Raw genomic sequence first — 8014 nt, 5'->3', positions numbered from 1 at the left:
GGTTGAAAAATATTTGGTGGGAAAACAAAGTCGATCTTAGTATCATAGCCTGGTCTAACCTCATCAACCAGAGGATGGGTTTCTAACAACTGAACTTCTTTATGGACATCACTAGGTTCAGGAAAACGTGTGTGAAGATAATCTTGTAAAATGGTTGAGGCACATATGTCAAGTCCGAAGTGAGGGACCTTTCTAAGAGTTAAGGCACATGGAGAATGATAGTCACCCCCAAACTTAGAGTTTTCAGTGTCTCTAGTTAGATTAGTCACAATCTCCCTAATTTCTAGGTCATCAGATTCCTGAAAATGGGCAATTGATTCTTCTAAGTCAGGTTCATCCTCATTAATCTCTACGAGTTCATCTAAGACTATTGTTTCTAAATCGTACGACTCTAAAATAGTAGTCTCGAGATAAACCGGTTCCTCTAAAACTTTATCGGATTCGTAAACAGGACATACTACATCGTCTAAAACGGGGGTATCTCTAGTCAAATCCTAGTCCTTTTGAATAGGTGAATAATTGTTAAAGTTATTAGGATCTGAACCAGAAATAATATAATCATTATAAGGCTCAATTGGGGTAACAAATTCCTGATCACTATTCCCACATATTTCAGATTCTTCATCAGCACTATCCTCATCATCATCATCATTGTAACATGAAAATGGTTGAACCTCATCTAAAAAAGTAGTGTTACCAATTCTAACCTCGGCATCTTGATTATGCAAATAACTATCCTCATTTTCAAGGGTACTATTGGAAACACTATATTGGCAATTCAATTAATTTCGCGCAATTCTTTCGTTCGTCTCAGCTATCCGCTTGAGGTGGTCTTCTAAAAAAGGTTCACTAATTATTGTAGTTCTTTCGTCTATAATTATACTATTCATCTCAGCTAACTTAAGCGTCGACTCAGCTAACTTACGTGTTGACTCTTGTAAAGAGGAATTATCAGAAGGATCATAAAAAGGACTACTTTTCAATAGTTTGATTGTATCCTCTAGAGACGAAGAACTAGTACTATAATCTTCTTGCTCGTAAGACTGATGCATGTGTGGATAGTAATTGGGCTCACCAGGGTATGACCCATATCCTTCCAAAGGATGGCGTTCCCAACCACTATTCCCAACATGGTCATAAAAAGGATGATGTCCATATTCAAATTCAGGTCGATAATCATTGTATTGGCTTCTATCATACCAGTTCGACATTCTTAATTGCAAGGGAATTCTACACAATCACAAACAAGGCTGACTCGACCAAATCAAACCTATAAAATCTAGCAAACAAAAAGCATGATGGCTCCACTTAGATTGTTTTCTAGGACCATCTTATATTCCTTCGAAAAGGAAGTCGTTACAATTTGAGCACACCCCTCTGGAATCAATCCGAGCTAATGTAAGTTGAATCGAGGCGAGGGAATCTCAGTAGAGCTTTGATACCCAATGCCTCACCGCTATCACAAGGCGGCGCAGTCACGCATTCAACTCACAGAAACCATCATGAACTTTGAAGTGTGCTTAAAGAGCAACCAATATTTTTCGAACGAGTTTCCTATTAAGCTCGTTACCCTATTGGTCTCGTTCTATTCAAAATTTTAAGCTTGGGTTCGCGTTAGGTTTCGTTTTCCTAATACGGGCAAGAAGGAAACGGTAATGAAATCCGAGTCCTTATCTTGATTAGGCCATGCCTTGCCCTTTACTAGGAAATTAAAAACAGTCCAAATTCTTCCTCAATCAATGAATCACCTTAAGGAATACAGTAACTCGCTTACAGGATATTCGCGAGTGTTTCGATGGACTTACCTCCCGTACCAGACGGGGGACGAACCGTTGAAGTCGACTCGGGCCACGACTCCTATGTCATGTACGAACCCGAGGGGCCGAGACGATATAGTAATCGTCGTCCTTCCCTGCACACAGTTTATTTTTTATTTTTTATATATATAACCCTTCCGTAGGGTTTAAAAATAAAAATAAAAATAATGTCCAAAGTCCAGAATAAAGTCCAAATAAAAAAAATCCAATTATTACAAAAATTATGACAAATAAAGCCTATTTACAAATCCTAAAAAAAAATTATGTCTTTTTTTTTCTTCTCTTTTAGCTTTTAGCTTTAAGATTTTTGTTCCCAAGTCCTTAGTATTCCACTTCGAACCTGTAAATCAAATACACGAAAAGAAACGTAAAAAGGAACAAATAATAGTAAAAAAAATAAAATAAACCTAAAAACAAATCTATAAACAAGTCCGCGTCGGCGGCGCCATTTTGTTGAAGTAATTTTCGTGCGGTAAATAAGAGTTCGTTGCTCGGACTTGTAAATATTTAAAAACATAAAAATATATACAAACGTTTGTCACAGGATCAAGAGACACTAGGACTCAGGATTCCACCATTAATCATTCACACAATTCATATATTTATTCGAAACAATTATAGCTCAAATCATAAGGACTCTCATTCTTGCCAAGGTAGATTTTTAGAATATTTATTGTATATCACTAGCATGATGCATCAAAAGCACTACGACCAAGCATACATCATCATACGATATCACAACTAATTAAGAAAAATCATAAATCGATTAATAAAAAGTGCAAGTAGTCAAAAAAAGAATTAATATAATTATCATATGCGTAAAGAACGGCTTCCTCCATCATCCCAGTGTTTGGGTTTAGTTAATCATAATAATCATGTTTTTAAAATATATAGTTGATGCTCAGAGTATGATTAAAAGAGTGAAAAATATAATACAGTGAAACTACGACCCTCTTTAAGCGTCCAGAGAAGAACGATAAAACACCACTGCTGTAAATAACGATACCTCACTCCTGCTGTTAACGCTGTTGTTTTAAGACCCTCAGAAGCAAGTCGTTGTCACTGTTGATAAAAGACTGTCTTATGGAGTCTGTTCTTCGTGTTCTTCGTGCTCTTTAATGGCAGCAGCAGCAGCAGAACTCCTCCTTCCTGCAGCTCCCGTTCTTCGCTCCTCTAGCCTCTCTCTGGTCTCTGCTCGACCCCAAACCTCTTGATAAAACTCTCTACCACTTCTTAAAAGCCTTTATATACACATCAGGGTCCAAATAACTCGATAAAATCCGAGTTTATCTCCCTTTTTATTCACGTGCAGTTGAGAGAGAAATCTCTTTTCTGTTGCTTTGTACGCGTCTGTTAGCTATAAAATAGCCACCAAACTCTTCCTATGACTTGAACAGGACCAAATACATGATTATCCAGTGTAAAAGTCTCCCAAAATCTCCACAAAATCTTCGACAGTGAACAGCAGGACACGTCTCTCTGCCTGGACTTTGATCTCTTCTTCCGGCTTATCCAGCCCAATTGGTTGGGTCTAATTGCTTGCAACAGGCCTGTTATGTCTTCTAGAGTCCATACGTACCAAACGCATCCATTGAATCTCCTCAAAACTCGCTCAAATTCCACTTTCAAAATTGTTCTTCGCTGCTGCCATTTTTCCCGCCAGTTTCTGTTTTGAATTTTGAGAAGGAAACTGACCTCCCCCTAATCCAGTTATGTTGTCCCTTTAGCACATGCCCGAAATGGGTTACCCCTTATCCAAAGTGAGAGTCCGTAAAGTAATTTTCTCACACGATCGCAAAAACCACTTTTTTAGCCAATTTCGCCGCAAAAAGCTTTATTTCTCCAAAAATACCTACAGGGACATAAAAAACCATAATAAATATAAAATCGAGCACTAATAATATATACAATTGAGATTATATAAGACACATAAATGCGTCTATCACTTTGTTACCAAGGTAACATTGATTGCAAACCCTGATTTGAAGATTATATAAGGGAGAACTATAACAATTGCGAAACCTAATCCCTACACCTCCTGTGTGATACTAGTTGCGACTAGAGTCGATTCTCCTATAACCTAGATTTTTCTAAAACCATTATAGGTTAACGACTTAAAGACTTCATTGGGATTATGAAGCCAGACCCAACTATTTTCTCTGTAGTTGCGTGTTGTGATCTTACTTTGTTCTATCGTATTGAGTACTATCTTCTCTAAGATTTGCTCGAGATTCAATCTCCGATAGGTAAGATAAAAAGTAATCACAAATCTCTTCATCTCATTCTTTGTGATTCCACAATATCTTGTTCCCTACCGTACGGTTAAGATTATTGTGAGGTGATTGATATTACTAGGTTGTTCTTCAGGAATATAAGTCTGGTGTATCAATTGGTTCTTGTTCACCTTGATTTATCAAAAGACGGAACAAAAACTCGTAGGTATTTCTGTGGGAGACATATTTATCTTTTCAATAGACTTTTCTGTGTGAGACAGATTTTTTTATCAAGTCTTCGAATTTGGATCGTAGCAACTCTTAGTTGTGGGTGATATCATCTAAGGGAATCAAGTGCGTAGAGTCCTGCTGGGTTCAGAGGTGTAAGGAATGCGATTGTACCTTGATTTGTGTGAGATTGGTTAGGGCTCAACTACATTCTAGTCTAAATTTAACTTGTATTATGCTAGAGTCTGTAACGGCTTAATACAGTGTGGTGTTCAAATCTGGACTAGGTCTCGGGGTTTTCCTGCATTTTCGATTTCCTCATTAACAAAATTTCTGATGTCTGTGTTATTTCTTTTCTGCATTATATTTTCTATATAATTGAAAATCACAGGTTGTGCGTAGTTCAGTCAACTAAATAATCCAATCTTTGGTTGTTGATATAAATTGATTGACACTTGAACATTGGTCTTTGGTACCGTTCATGTTGTTCCTCATAATAATCAGGCTCATTGATTTCTATCTGTTTGATTTGCTGATTACATTGAGAAACAGAGATATAACTCTTGGATGTATTTTCCTTGATTGAGTCTGACTGTTTAGTTGATTATCTTAGAAATATATTGGAGTTAGCCCATACAGATTTCCTAAATGAAATATTGAGTGTGGTTGTTAGACCCCCGCTTTTGCACTTAGTTTGTTAATGTTGCGGCTTTTATAAAAGCGTTTTTCTGTTGTGCTGTGTTCGTTGTGCTGTGTAAAAAAAGCAGTTAAGTGTTTGGTAAATTAGATACTAAAATCTAAATTTGATTAAAAAATGATCAAATTGTGTTTGGTAAAATATAGGTTCACTTATTGTAGTTGTAGCAAATGACAAAAACAGACATAATCTTTTAATTTAGTTTTATTCTATTTTATGGGATTTAAACATATTAGATATTTATATATATTTTGAGTAAGTATCTTTTTTTATTGATATAATTTGGGATAAAAAGATTATACTAAAATCAGATATTTATTTAATATCGGTTCTTTTTTTATTTTTTTAATTGAGATGCTATATAAATATAATTTGAAAGTGAAAATAATAGTTTTTGAAGAATGTGGCATATATTTAAAATAATAACCTTTAAAAAATATTATGGAGAATAAGAAATTGATTATCAAAGATTTTAGGAAAATTTTGGTTATTTATATAATATAATAGGCATATAAAAGAAAAATCATGCATTAAAATACCTGACGAGATTGGGGTATATCCAGAGTAACTGGGATATACCCAATTTTAAAAGGACTCATTTGAAGGGTTAGGGGGTGTTAAAATGAGCAAAGTTACAGAAATATCCTTATGCATTATAATACTTATTACCCTAATCAAATTTTATTTTTTTATTTCATCTTCTTCTCTTCTTCTTTTCCTCCAGCATACCATACCGGCTTCTCCATCACACCACCATCGACTCGTCGATTAATTTGCCGTAATCGTCGATTCGGAAATTCTGATTAATCTTCAAACATGGAGCCGCCGCCGAGGGATAGTCGTATGAAAAAAACAAATAGAAAACCCAATCAATATAACCCTGAATTGCAAATTTAGTTTAACAAAAACTGAGTAAAAAACCGTCGAAGAAGAAGAAATCAACGCCGCTGAAACCGAAGAAATGACGCGATTGAGAAAGTAAAGGCCTACTTAAACGCACTCCAGTACTGTAATTTTATGTTTGCATGCCAAATTAGGTCAGAAAAAACGAATTTGTGAATCTGTAGTTATTTAGCCGGCATGGTCTTTGATTTTCGGCACTGCTGACTTTTCGTATGTAGGATTAGTCGGCAAGCTCTTAGGTTGGATATCATGCCGGCTGTTAATATCTGCAACTGATTTTTACAGGGTCACCAAGGTATTCAACCTTAATACCTTGCCGGCGATATATGTTTCTTACATTGTTGGGTTTTACTTTTTTACCCTGCCGACTGTGTGTTTTGAAAATATTGGTGTCTCATGATGCCTAAAGTCATAAGATCGGCATGGTATTTACCACCCTGCCGGCTGTAATTTCGTTGGCATTGTATGGGTTATAGACCCTACCGACTATATATAGAAGAAAATTCTTGTATCTGCTGTGTTCAAAGTTGTTATAAGCCGGCATGTTGGTTGAAAAAGACCCTGCCGACTATTGTTTAGTCGGCGGAGATTATAGTTCTCAACCCTGTCGACTATTGTTTAGCCGACATAGATTTCAGTTGTCGACCTGCCAACTATTGATTTTTTTTATAATTGTTATTGTTTAGGTTGCAAAAGGGAAAGAAGAAAAACGTTACTCCTCCTTCCAGACCTCCTCATGTTGGTGACAAACTATTGACTGCAACACATCGAGGGGCATTAGTTGAGCCGGGAACGCTCAAGATCCGTGAACGGAATGATTCTCAACCACCACCAGAACCAAGTGATTCAGATGAAACTCCAGATGAAGACCAATCAAATTCATATGGTACAAGAGGTAATGATCATGATGGTGTTGAAAGAACGCCGGCTGCTGGAGGAGATGATGAGCATGATGATGATGTTCAAGACATGCCACATGTTGGAGGAGGTAATGGTGATAACAATGATGGAGATAAATATAATTATACACAGGATGAAATTGTTGGAGAGGAAGAGGAAGAAGAAGAAAGTGGAGAAAAAACAGGTAATGATCAACAAATTGAAGCTGCAACCGCAACTACAACCGCTACCGGAAGACCGAAAAGGGTTATCAGTAAACCAGCTGATTCCCACATGCTTCCCAGTCACTTGAAGGTCACATTGGAACCAGGTCATCCTCCACTAGGGACCCCATAAGATGGTGGACATGTTCTTTTCTGATACAAAGACGCATGGGCACGTGAAATCCATGGTGCTATCGTAAGTAATCTCAATAAAACTTTGTTTTTATTTAAGTATATATATCTTAAATTTTCTTCAAGTGTCTGTATTTGTTTTAATTTTGTGTTTTTGGTACTTAGGATCACAAGCATGTCATCCATATTATGAGGAACCTAGCTTCGAGCACTATGATGAAGAGTTGGCCACTTGACAAGGAATGTGCCCATTGTCAAGAACTTCGGGATGTGTCCTTCGGTGGAGAGTTCGACTGTTGAGTATGACAGAGTTACCGTATCTGCATTCTATGAGAGGTTCTATGGAGTGACTGATACAATGTTATTCCCATTCGGTGAGATGGTGGTAACTCCTGATGATGCTCAACAAATTCTAGGCCTCGAGGTTGAGGGAAAAGAAATAAGTGGTGGCTACGAAGAAGGCATTTCTTGAGAGAAAATCTTCAAATTGACCAAGATCTTGTTCGGTTTGGATGAGAAGCAGTCCGAGTCTTTGTTTGTGAAGAAGGATGGTTATATAAGCAGGAAGTTTTTGTGGGTAGATATCTATGTAAACCCTCACAAGACTATAACTCGTCCACTAGGGTCGCCTATGGGTTCAAAGGCTTGATGCACGTGCTAAGTGCATTCGTTATTCAATGTAGTAACAAAAATTGCATGAATAAAGTGAATTACAGCTTTCAAGAATCTGCTTTCTTTTGGGTATAGTCAAATGTCGGCAAGGTAGTAAGATTATTACAGTGCCGACTACAACTTAGCCGGCAAGGTGAGAAGTTAAATAGATGCCGACTAAAGGTTAGTCGGCAAGGTACGAAATCAATAAAGTGCCGACTATTGAAGCATTTACAACAGTCTCCTGTATATCAAAAATAATACAGTCGG

Source organism: Papaver somniferum, chromosome 7, assembly GCF_003573695.1.
Source record: "Papaver somniferum cultivar HN1 chromosome 7, ASM357369v1, whole genome shotgun sequence".
NCBI lineage: Eukaryota > Viridiplantae > Streptophyta > Magnoliopsida > Ranunculales > Papaveraceae > Papaver > Papaver somniferum.
Note: the sequence above shows the minus strand (reverse complement) of the source record.